Source organism: Euprymna scolopes, chromosome 1, assembly GCF_053919585.1.
Source record: "Euprymna scolopes isolate OS-2025 chromosome 1, ASM5391958v1, whole genome shotgun sequence".
Lineage (NCBI taxonomy): Eukaryota > Metazoa > Mollusca > Cephalopoda > Sepiida > Sepiolidae > Euprymna > Euprymna scolopes.
The window spans coordinates 191,513,220-191,526,090 of record NC_136482.1 but is presented as its reverse complement, the minus strand read 5'-3'; the positions used below and the strand labels follow the sequence as shown (position 1 = coordinate 191,526,090).

Sequence of the window (12,871 nt, the reverse complement as noted above, 5' to 3'; positions counted from 1 at the left end):
CGCTGGTCCAGACGGAAAAAGGGGAAGTTGACAGGTTTTGTTGACTTTTATACTGGGGTCAATGTTCTGACTGCGCATGTCTGGCTTTCACTTTAAAGGAAGTGACGTTTCGTATGTGTGTGTACTTGTGCGCATATGTGTGCGTACATGTGTGAACACCAGCATGTGTGTGTGTGTGTGTGCATGAATGTGAGTGTATATGAGGCTGTGTATATGCGTGCGTGTGTGTGTGCATATGTGCGGGTGTGTATATGTGTGGGAAAACATGTTCGAACAAGCTAAATCTTTGACAGTTAATTCTACCTTTCTTTAGAGTGTGAAAATTTTACCATTTAAAAATATGCTTAAAAATAATCAGTAGGCAAAAGATCTGGAGAATATGGAGGATGTGGCAAGGTTTCATATCTCAAGTCTGTGAGTTTCTGCAAAGTCATTCTTGCAGCATGTGGCCATGTATTATCATGGAGCAGAATGGAACCACATCGATTCACCAATGCAGCTCATCTTTCTTGGAAGCAAGCATATATATCAGTGAGTTGATTGCAATAAATCCCAGCACTAATGCTCTGATTGTTTTTTAAAACGTTGATATGGATAACACCTAATGAAAATCACTAGACAGGCATCATATTTTTTGGCTAGTGAAACATCAACTTTGGGAAGTGTTTGGGGAACTCATCACGATCAAGTCAATGACCTGGTTTATGGTTATCACAAAGTATTTACTTTTCGTCACAAATGACTATTCAGTCAAGAAAGGGATCATTGGTGTTATGCAAACAGAGCACCTAAGTTATTGATACTCATTGAACTTATCAAGGTTTTTTACCTTTCCAGTACTCTATAAATAGGGTTGTGCTTAAGACCCCTACAAATCCCGCAATTGCAGGGTGGGGAAATCCCTGGGGGCCACAAGGCCTTGAGAACCTGCAAGACTCCTTGGCTCGGCATATCTATTGTAATGAAAAAAAATTAAGAAAGTAATTATTAGGATAGTGAATCTGCATTAGCCATAACGTATGGAAATAGAGTCCTCCTTTTTACTTTTTAATCACTGAAAAACAGGTGACAGTTAATTTAAAACGATAGTTTAAACTCGACCGGAAACAGCCCACACATGAATCAACCTCACAGATCCATCCCTCTCACATTTTAGTCTTGCTGAAGGAAAAATGATGAAACAGATTCAAAGAAAATCGGTTTGAGCGCGAAAACGCAGAACACATGAGGACAAAAATATTAAAAAAAGAAATTCAGTTGCCACGTCATTGTCTCAAAGCATAGACATCTAGAAGCCGGCATTTCATGAATACTCATAAGAAGTTTAGTTGACGCATGGGCTGATCGAGGTAGACACATAAAAGGGCTGACATTCAGATATTCATCAGAGAAGTGAACGATGTAGGTCTTGTTTGGGGGGGGGCAAGTTGTATTTTGTGGATAGAGGCATCTGCAAGGCGCATTCTGCGGGGGGGGGGCGACGTAGCTAAGCACGTCACTGTCTATAAATGACATGAAACTGTTGCAGTGCTGACAGCAAATGTCTGACACATTTCTCTGGCACTATCATACGGATTTTGCTCAACAACTGCTTGCAATTGTCCATTGTCAAAATCATACGGCCGACCTTTATCTTCTTCATCTTCAAGGCTCTTATCTCTGTGGAATTATTAGATCCGTCTCCCTCATACTACATTGATATTGGCAGGAGTTTCGACGGCATTATGTCCAAGTTTGAACTCATGCAACATAAGAAGACAGAGGTCATGTTTTCGAATGTTCATTGTTGAAGTTCTTCTATGCTTTCAAAATACTTTCTGTCTGGAAATAATTTATAAATTATTATTCTTTTGAAAAAGAGATGATATTCTCGAAATATCAAGACCTCCACCATCCTGGTTATATCAAACAGTAAGTTCATATTTACTGATTTGTATTGTGATTATCTTGAAAAATAAATGGATATACGAAGTGAAAAAAATAACAAAACGAATAAGACTTTTCATTTGTCCATTTCTGTTCATACGTCACATCAATACAACAGCCGGTTCCTTGCACATGAGGTGGGCATTATTTTTGTAATGACCTAATATTTTATTTCATACATACTAGTTCTCCTTTATGGTTGCGAATGTTGGGTAGTAATGAAAGCAGCTGAAAGTCATTTGGAAGCAGCGGAATTATGGGTTTTAAGGAGAATTCTACAAATCTCATGGACAGAAAGGAAGACAAACAAAGAAGTCACGTATAAAGCAGAGTACAGCAGATCACTACTCAATACCGTCCATACTAGACAGTTAAGTTCTTCAGCCATTTAATGCGAGCAGACAGCTTGGACAAAAGCTTGATGTTAGGAAAATCGTAGGAAAAAGGAGCAGAGGAAAACAACAAAGTTCACTGACAGTTTCAACAGGATCACTGGAAACATGACTATAGATCTCATCTTAAAGATTGAATGCAGAAGGGGATGTCTGCTATAACAGACCTGATACCTGAAGAAGAAGAAAAGAAGAAGAAGAAGAAGAAGAAGAAGAAGAAGAAATGACTAGCTGAATCATTAGGAGGTGATGGTGGTTCAGTGGTTAATGACACGGACTGACAATCTGGGTGTTTCAAGTTCGATTCTAGTTTGGTCCACAAAAACTCATTAACTAGAAAAAATATTGGGGGAAACCGATGCCAACAATAGAATCTTTGGATTCATATGATATGATGATGATGCGTTGAATCATTCTACTGCTCCAGAAATTATCTAACTTCTGATGCAATTCTCTAATTGTATAAAAGTCAAATACTTCCTACGATGGAATACTGTTGTCACATCTGGGGATATGCCACTTATAGAATCCTTTCCTGCTCTGACAGAGTAAAAAATGGACTTCAAAATCTAGTGATGGATTATTTTTTTATTTCTTTTTTATTTGGAATCCTTTGAACTAAAGTTGCATAATTTGTGCATTCATTCTTTTGCGGACTGTCATCCTCGTCTTCATAATTGTTGTTGTTTCATCACGTTTCGGTCAACTTATCCTCAGGCCTGCTTGGGTAGGATTGAAACCGCTATTTTCAGACAATACTTACCAAGAACCGTAGAATCTCAACGCCTCTATCCACTACCCCACAGTCACCAAAGATGTATTGAGTCTCTACAGTTCCAGGTGAGCATTGTCTGAAGATAGAGGTTTCAATCCTACCCAAAGCAGGCCAAAGGATAAGTTGGCCGTAAACACGGTGAGACAACAACTATGAAAGTCAGTAATTACTGGGGATAAGTTACAAGATTTAGTATTCCTAACCCAGTTAATCACCTCAAGAAGGCCAGAGGATGAGCTGGCCGAAACATAGTGGAACAACAATAACTATGAAGATGAGGATAACAGTCCACAAAAAAAAAAAATGAATGCACAAGTTGGGGATGTCTTCTCTTTTCTCTTTCGTACAACTTTCAAAAAAAAATTTTTTATTACATTTTCACCCCAAACAAGGCACATTGCCACTTTGGTGTAGGGGGCTACTATCAGGGGCAACAACTACTGGGGTACTATGTAGTGATTTGGGCAGCAAGATGTCGGTTCACGTTGCACTTGAACTTCTGCATGTCAGTACAGTTGGGGAAGCAGGGACCTGGAATGGAATTCCAAAGTCTAGCGGTTCTGGGAAAGAAACTACTGGAGTAGAAAGATCTTTTATATCTAGGGATCTCTACTGTGTGGGGGTGGGATTTAGCAGCCTGTCAGGTTTGTCAAAGGTGTTCACGTTGTGGGGGCACAAGTGCTTGCAGTTCGTCAGAACATTCACCATTAAATACTTGTAGAACAGGCAGAGGAATGCAACGTTTCATCGATGGGACAGAAGCTGAAGCTTAGATGCCAGTTCAGGGCCTATCAGATTTGCGACTCTCTTTTGAACCTTGTCCAGGAGTGAGAGACTAGTAGCAGATGCACCAGCCCAAATATGACAGCAATACTCCATACATGGGCGAACGGTGGCCTTATAGAGGTACAAGATACTTTCAGGTGTTTTCTAGCACGGTAGAGAGAGCCCACCTTCCTTGCAGCGGCCCTGGCAATGCCTTCAATGTAATTGTTCCAACTCATGTTTCCTGTGAACATTAGGCCAAGGAGCTTGAAAGATGTACTCTCAGATTAAGAGTCGTTGGCCATTGCTATAGGTAGTAGAGAAGGTTTCTTGTAATTATTGAATGAAACTAGTTTAGTCTTGGCGGCATTGAACGTGACCATCCATTTTTGTCCCCATTCCAGTACAGATTGGAGGTCATCCTCTAGTGTTTCTGCCATTTCTTTAGATATGTGTTCATTTGTTTTCCTGTCGTGCCTGTTATAGAGTGTGGTGTCATCAGCATATATACACATCTCAGAGGCAATTTTGTCGGGGAGGTCATTTATGAATATCAGGAACAGTAGAGGTTCAAGGATAGACCCCTGGGGAACTCCCGCATTTATATCATATTGTTTCAATGTACGACCATCGAGGAGAGCCTGGATTTTTCTCTTATCTAAGAAGGATTTAATTATGTTAAGTATTCTACCAGTGATACCGTATGATTTAATTTTCCTGAGGAGACCGTCATACCATATCCTGTCAAAAGCCTTAGATATATCTAGAGCTACCACTCTGCCCTCCCCCGCTTTGTTCAGTGAATGGTATATATGTTCAGAGATTACAGTTAGGATGTCTGCTGTGGAACGGGCTTGTCTAAATCCATATTATTGGTCAGTCAGAAGTTTAGCATCTGTAAGGTGATGGACTAGAGCATGGTTAATTAAGGTCTCAAATATTTTGGCAAAAAGTGGGAGGAGGCTAATGGGGTGATAATTTGATGGGTTAGTACTTTCACCAAAATTCTTGAATACTGGTACCACAGAAGCAGTTTTTCAATAGCCTGGAAAGCAAGATTCATTAAGGCATTGGGTGTAGAGTTTGGAGAGAACTGGAGCTACTTCGGCTGAGCACTTTTTTAATAGCACAGCTGGGATGAGATCGGGTCCACATGCTTTGGAAGTGTCAAGGTTTTTTATGATAGCATGCACCTGAGCAGGGGTGATTTTTAGATCATCTAGCGTGGCATCTGTCCACATAGGAAATTCAGGTAGGGGGTGGTTGGAAGGGTCCAGTATGGAGTTTGAGGCAAACCGACTGGCAAGCATGTTAGCCTTCTCGGTTGCTGAGCAAACAACCTCGTAATTGTTGGTTAGTGGGGGAATTGTTGATTGCCCATTATTTACTACACTGTCGTAGATTTTCCAGAAGTCACGAGTTCCTCGTTTTTGTGCTTTGATGCATTTTTTAGTGGTTTCCGTAAATTCTCTCTTAGCTGTCGCTATTTCTTTAACATTACTTCTAGCTTCTATGTACTTCTGTCTGTTTGAACTGGACTTATGTTGGTTAAATCTGCGGTATGCATGCTGCCTTTGAGCAATGGCAGTAGTGCAAGTCGAAGTAAACCATTGGGGAGAGTGGAGCTTGCTATAAAATTTCCGCATGGTAACATGCGCTTCGATTGCAGCTTTGAACCATTCAGTGGTCTTATTTGCACACTGTTTAGCAGGAAGAGAAAAAATATTTCCCCATGGGACATCTCTGATAAGATCTCTAATGGCTTCCCAGTCAGCTTTTTTATAATATCTCGTTGTTTTCAGTTTTGGCTCTAGAGTTTAGGGCGATTTCAACCATTATCACTGCATGATCAACGTTCCCAAGTGGGCTGTCGCCATTCGTTATACAATCATCGGGAACTGTGGTCAAAAACAGATCTAGAAGTGATGCATGTTGTTCTTGCTGATCAGGGAAAGGGGTTGGAAAAACTTTCTTGCAGAAGAGAGGTTGTTAGTCTTTCTCTACTCTATCATTATTTTTATTTTTATGATAAGTACTCAATTAGACTTAAATCTATGATCCCTGCCCTGAAAAATATGCATATCAAAAACTCTAGCTACAACCATTATAAATAATTTCCCTTTTTCCCTTTGTATACGAAAAACTAAGTAGAACTCCTATGAACAAAGTTTCTTTCCTAGAACTACCCATCTGTCGAACATATACCATGGGGATGCTTCCCAGCTGACTGTAGTTTTCAAGGCCAATGTTAACAAATTTTTGTTGAGCCATCCTCTGAAATAATCTTGTTCTGACCAGTCACGACCATTTTTACCAATATTCATGTTTTTGTTTCACTGTCCTCATTAACTCTTATCCTCAATTGGCTTATGAGCCTTGATAGGTACTGATTCGTTAGCTGTGTCAGAAATTTCCTGAAAAATAGTGAATAATTCCACCCCGTCTTTCCAAGCTTATAACTCCTTGAAAAATGTAATTCAATTAAAGGAGCAAGGACCAAGGTTTCATTTAAAAAAAAAACAAAAAAACAAAAACAAACAACGTGGTTTTTTTTTTTAAGGTTTTAAACTTTGGACTTTACAGGTAAATTTCTAGAAAACACTACTTTTTTTTGTTTTAAATTTGAATATATTATTTATTGAACTTTTCTCTTCAATTTGTGATACATAACACTTTGGTGAGTAAATTAATTATTTACTTTTTAATAGACATTTCAAAATGGGAGGCGTGAATTATTCGACCCCCTGTCTTTCCAAGCTTATAACTACTCGAAAATGTAATTCAAGCCCTAATCTTTTTCAAGGTTTCATTAAAAAAAAACAAAAGAAAAAACAAACAACGTGGTTTAAAAAAAAAGGTTTTAAACTTCGAACTTTACAGGTAAATTTCTAAAAAAATACTACTTTTTTGTTTTAAATTTGAATATATTATTTATTGACCTTTTCTCTTCAATTTGTGATATATAACACTTTGGTGAGTAAATTAATTATTTACTTTTTAATAGACACTTGAAAATGGGGGGGGGACGTGAATTTTAAAAAAAACGTTTGTCTAAAATATTATATTCGGTTTATTGGAAAGAGCATAAAATTTCACATTGACCCTGAAAATATCGTAAAAATAGAATCAATAGAAAAATTTTGATAGATTTTTAAAGTTTAAAAATTGAAAAATACTGAGCTCATAAAATTCATTACTGTTTAAAAAAAATATTTCTATATTACTCTTAAAACAACTTTAATAGTTTATTTTGGAAGTATAATCCACAAAGAAAATAAACAACCCACTTTTAACAGAGTCATTACGAGTTTTTTATATTTTATTCGCAGTTTCGTGTTAGGGGTGTCAAAAATTCCTACAAAAATTCTAATACACCTACTGATTCGTTAGTATATAAAATGTCATTAAAATTGAAATAACTTGATTATTGTAGATGTCAGAAAAATAATAAAACTTTGCGATAATTTTGTAGATGCTTTACATAAAATGTATAAATTTTACCCTTTTCTATCAATTATAAATTAACTAAATGTCATTTTAAGTTACTTGTTCTGTGTCAGAATGCCTCATTAATATTTAATGAAGTTTTATTTATGACTTTTACGACTAAACAAGCCAACCACCCACTCCACAAAACTTTAGATTTATTTTAAGAAAAAAAAAATGGAATAAATTTATAAAGCAATTTGTAACATGTATATATGTGTGTGTGTGTATGTGCATGTATTCCAACAAATAAACGTGTTTATATATATATATATATACATATATATATATATATATATACATATATATATATATATACATATATATATATATATATATATATATATATATATATATATATATATATATGTGCATACACACACACACACACACACACACAAATGTTGCAGAACTAGAAATAAGTTATTTGCTGTGAAAGCTTTTTAATTTAGAAAGAGAGGAAGGGGTGTACATTTTGTTGTTGCTTATTATAGTTTCATATTTTCAATTAAATTGCTTTATTCATCTTTGGCTCAGTTAACTTTTAGTGCAAACAAATTTCTGTTCTCCTTACAAAAAAACAAAAATTTATGATTTTTAGATCTTATTTTCTGTTTGGAAATATTGAACTATTTCATATCCCATTACCTTTTATTTTTTCCAAAAATCGTTTTTATTGAATCGTGTCCACTGGAATAATACCCTAACTTTTTTTAATCTTGTGTTTACTTGGGAAGGCTGGGGGGGGGGGAGAGACATAGAATCAATTTCAAAAACTTAAAGAAAATGAATACTCAGAATATAATCATTGCTGTCATTTAGTTGCTTCCCACTGCAGTAAAATAGAACACAAGGCCAGAAGGTGTTAAAAAATAGTTTCCTCAATTGAGCATTCGGGTTGGGTTATAAAATAAATGGCATTCCCCAGGAATATACCAACGCAACCTGAAGGGAGATTTAATACCTGGAAGGATGTACTTCCTAGGACCAAGCCCAACCACACCTCCTTCCAAAACGTGATTACTAGCAAGGCAATCCCTAGGTTGCCATAATGATGCCCACATAAAACCATGGTTGACACGGAAACAGGAAGTGAATCAGTCATCATTTTGAATCCTGCAAAGGTAAAGACATTTTTCTTTGCATTTGTCTGAACAAGTAATTACTTTTAGTCAATTTTTTTTTTTTTATTAAATGAGAATTTTAGTTATTTCATCCAAACGCATCTTTTCTTTCACCAGCGGCTTGTTTGTAGCTGTTCTTGAACTGCAGCAACACTCCTCATGTCTCTGTCTCTGTCTGTCTCCTCTCTCTCTCTCTCTCTCTCTCTCTCTCTCTCTCTCTCTCTCTCTCTCTCTCTCTCTATATATATATATATATATATATATATATATATATATATATATATATATATATATATATATATGTGTATTTCAGACGATGTATATATGTATGTATATATGTATTTCGGACGATGTCAAAACATCGTTAAACTCACGACTCGATCAGTGTAGTGCTGTAGTGGTTAGGAGCCTTGACTGTCGTAGAGGCGGTTGGGTTTCAATCCTGGCTTGAGGTAGTTGCATGTCTAGCCGCACTGATGAGCTGTGAAATAATGAAACAGTACTGTATGTGGATGACAATATATATATATATATATATATATATATATATATATATATATATATATATATATATATATACTCATGTAATACATTTTATACAACTTCAACAAACCTCCGATTTCCAGAGAAAAAACGATATTTTTAATCTGCAATAAAATAAAATTTAACTAATTCGTTTATTTACAACTTTATATATATTTTTTAATTCGATATTTTAAAATAGATTAAAAGAAATAACTTTCATATGAAATTCTTTTCCAGCGTTTCTTGATAATGGAACAAAATAGTAATATATCCAAAACTTACGAAAATTCGAGTAGAACAACTGCTATTGTGTTTTTAGTTTAAAAAAATGTCTATTTTTATAGATCACAAGTATTGCACGCCATTTTTTTTAATCTAAAATACATGTTCTGGGTTATGTCCCCTGTATGTGAACTCTTTACCGTCTACTTTATAATATCTAAGAAAAATGCAATTTTACACAATTTTCTGTAAAAATTACTTTTAACTATAACTTTCTAACTGATGAATTTTCGTAATTTTTGGATATATTACTATTTTCGACATAATAATTTAGTATGTAATTTTTTTTTTTGCTTTAGACGACATATTTTTAAAATATACGGTGCCCACAAAGTCTGGCTGCATGATCTACACGGTGCCCACAAAGTCAGGCTGCATAATCTACATGGTGCCCACAAAGTCTGGCTGCATAATCTACACGGTGCCCACAAAGTCTGGCTGCATAATCTACATGGTGCCCACAAAGTCTGGATGCATAATCTACATGGTGCCCACAAAGTCTGGATGCATAATGTACCTATTTACTATGCCTCCCCACGGGACAGAGTTAGACACCAGGGTCGTTTTTTAACATGGAGAAAAGGTACAAAAATAAAAATTGTCTCAGTCGTGAAGGATTTCTCCTCCACCGAAAGAGAACAAGAAAAGGAAGTGCAGCATCTGAAGAACAGATGGTATTTATATGCTCCCCCACCGAGCAAATTAGGCACAAGGCCGATTTTTAATGTGCGGAGTGAAGGGAGGGGGAAGGGGAAAAGGGGACCAGCTCCCGAGAGGTGGGAAATGGGAGCTGGTTAAAGGTCAGGCATGTGGGGTTGCCCCCACATCTGGTCTTTGCTAGTCATAGCTGGTCTTTGCTAGTCATAGCTTGCAGTATCTGCCGGAACAGATGGTATTTATTTGCTCCCCCACCGAGCAAATTAGGCACAAGGCCGATTTTTAAAGTGAGGAGTGAAGGGGAAATGGGGACCAACTCCCCGGGGAGTAGGGGAGCTGGATAGTGACAATTGGTATGAAGGGTTGCCCCTACATTGACCAAGGTCTTATATGTGGAGTTGCCCCCACATATGGTCTTTGCTTGCAGTATCTGCCGGAACAGATACTACACTTTGAGATATTAAATCTTTTATTCATGTTAAAAAAAATACAGAAAAAAAAAACAACGATGAACAAAAAACTTAGGCACATGGCCAACTCAAAAGGGGGGGGATTTTGGGGGTCGTTGGTCATCCTTGTCACTCCAGAACTAAACAAAGTCAAAAGTTTCTCCCAGCTAGTATCTTCTTTCACCATAATACCGCATTCACCCTTTCATATTGGGGGACGTCCTAGTAACTCCCAATTTTTAAAACATTTTTTATTGACGTGTAAAAACAAAAACGATAACAATAAAATAGTAACAATAATTCATTTGTGTCGAGGGCGGGGGAAGAAAAAACAAAAGGTGATTAGTAGGACCCTCCCAACCCCGTCTAGTTGATAGACTGCCCGTTCCACTAGGTTTGTAAAAGGAACCTCGCTTCTGCGGGTCAGTCTCTAGGTGGGGATGCCCTCTAGATGGGGGTGAATGGAGAAAAGAAAATTTTTGTGGGTAAGGGATGGAGGTTAGTTTGTATTTCTTTTTCTCCAAGATGGGTAAAATTTAGAGGAAGGGGTGAAAACAAAAATTGTAGGTAAGAGGGGATGGGGATCTTGGAGGCTTCCTAATCGGGGAGGGATGGAACACACACTCAGCTAGCTGAGAGACTACCTGTTTAATTTAACTTTACAGAACTGCGCGTTCCACACCTAGGCGGGGAACACGTATTCAAATTTGGCTCCTCTTCGTACACACAGACTTGCCACATGTATCCATCTTCTGTCAAATGCCGCGCGATGCAGCCTTCTTCTATCACATCTGATCTTCACCCGTAGTTGGTGTTTAAAGAACGCGATCAGATCTTGATCAGAAAAAGACAACACCCCCCGGCAACCTTGCAGACGTGACGTCCAAATCACCATTCTCGCCACGGCCAGGATCGTAACGTAGACCATTTGTCTTTCCCGGTCCCACGGCGGCCTCACGTTGTCCACAACATTGGATACAGTAATTGGGCGAGGATGCTCAGGATCGATGCGAGCCGTCATACTGCTGACATACGACCAGTACTGGCGGAGTTCGCGGCAATCGAAGAAAGCGTGATCCGTAGTTTCTACGGCCGTTGTCCCACAACGGGGACAATCAGGCGACTCCAAAAACCCAGAACTGCATTGTACGTTGTTGAGTGGAAGTGCATTTCGGGCCAATCGCCAGGTCAGAGAGAACTCCGAATTGTTCAGATGACTCGAACCTGGCGCCCAGCTACACGCGGAGCGGATCTCACTCTGCTGCCACCCCAAACGCGCGCATAGCGGGTCGTCAGCGGCCCCCTTCACTAGATCCCTGTGGAGTTCCCTACGGGTAGCAGTCACAAGGTCACTGGACCTTGGTAGTCGTTTTAGCGCGGCTCGGCACTCTTTCATGTAGGCAGATTCTCCCCGCGGCCTGCGACGGCTCTCGATGGAAGGGTCGAGAACGAGGTCGGGGAAGGCGGCAGTAACCACGGGGTGCCACGGTTGGTCATCCTGCATATAGTGGCTCAGGAAGGCCAGCCTCTCAGCATCTCGATGACACTTCAAGTCCGGCATTCCCAAGCCTCCCTCACACGGACGTTGAATACAAACCTGTCTGCTCACCCAGTGTCTTCCTCTGTCCCAAAGGAGCAAGGACAAGAGTTCGACAAGAGCTTTTAGGTGTCGTGCAGGCAGGGGAAGTACGGCCAGTCGGTAAAGGATGAGAGGAAAGACGTAAGTGGCGCACGCCTCAGCTCTACCCTTTAAGGAAAGTTTCCTAGGAAGCCACGAATTGACTGCAGCCTCCACCTTTGACCGTACCTCCAACCAATTCTTGTCAAGCTGGAGACCCGGTCCGAACCACACGCCGAGGATCCGGACCGGGCCATCTGTCCAGCTGAAGGGCGCAGGGAGGTTTGCGTTGCCACTCCATGCGCTCAACCGCAGTCCTACCGACTTGTTGCGGTTTATCTTGGCCCCTGTGATTCTTTCGTACTGTGTGAGTGCCTCCGACACGACCTCAATGTCTCTGAAGCCCGACGCGAAGATCGTGACATCATCGGCGAACGCGGATACCTTGGCAGCTGAGCCGCCAGGCAGAGCCATTCAGTGCAGGGCCGAATTTGCCTCCCCATGTCTCAGCTTGCGGAGAAGAGGCTCCAAAGCCAGGACATAAAGCAGGGGCGACAGCGGACAACCCTGACGAACCGACCGAGAGATAACAAAGGGTTTCGAGCGCTTTCCGTTCACTTGCACGACAGCCATGGGCTGTCGATACATTATGGAGATCCACTTGCAAAAGTCCGGTTTAAAACCGGCGGCCTCTAAGACAGATGCCAGGAAACGATGGTCGACCCTATCGAAAGCTTTGGACTGATCTAAGTTTATCAGCGCGGCTTCTGTGTCGTCATCTATTCCCCCCTCTAGGATCATGCGGATCAGGTGCAAGTTGTTCTGAATCGATCTCCCCTTCACAGCGTAGTTCTGTTCCGGTTCAACCAACT

At 39.5% G+C, this 12,871-nt stretch overlaps 2 protein-coding genes across 4 annotated transcripts in view; one reads left to right on the top strand and one right to left on the bottom strand.

Moving 5' to 3' along the window:
* Nucleotides 1-12,871, top strand: part of LOC145278388 (kelch-like protein 26) — a 258,637-nt gene that overhangs the window by 156,483 nt on the left and 89,283 nt on the right. Inside the window, exon 1 of one of the 3 annotated variants that reach the window (XM_080130656.1) lies at nucleotides 7,853-8,468. The exons of the other annotated variants lie outside the window; for them this stretch is intronic. The gene's annotated coding sequence lies outside the window, so the exon portion shown is untranslated. Of the gene's footprint in view, nucleotides 1-7,852; nucleotides 8,469-12,871 lie in introns of those variants that run through there. 3 annotated transcript variants of the gene reach the window in all.
* LOC145278454 (F-box only protein 31-like) overlaps nucleotides 1-12,871 on the bottom strand; it is a 353,462-nt gene that overhangs the window by 323,278 nt on the left and 17,313 nt on the right. The window lies entirely within an intron of this gene.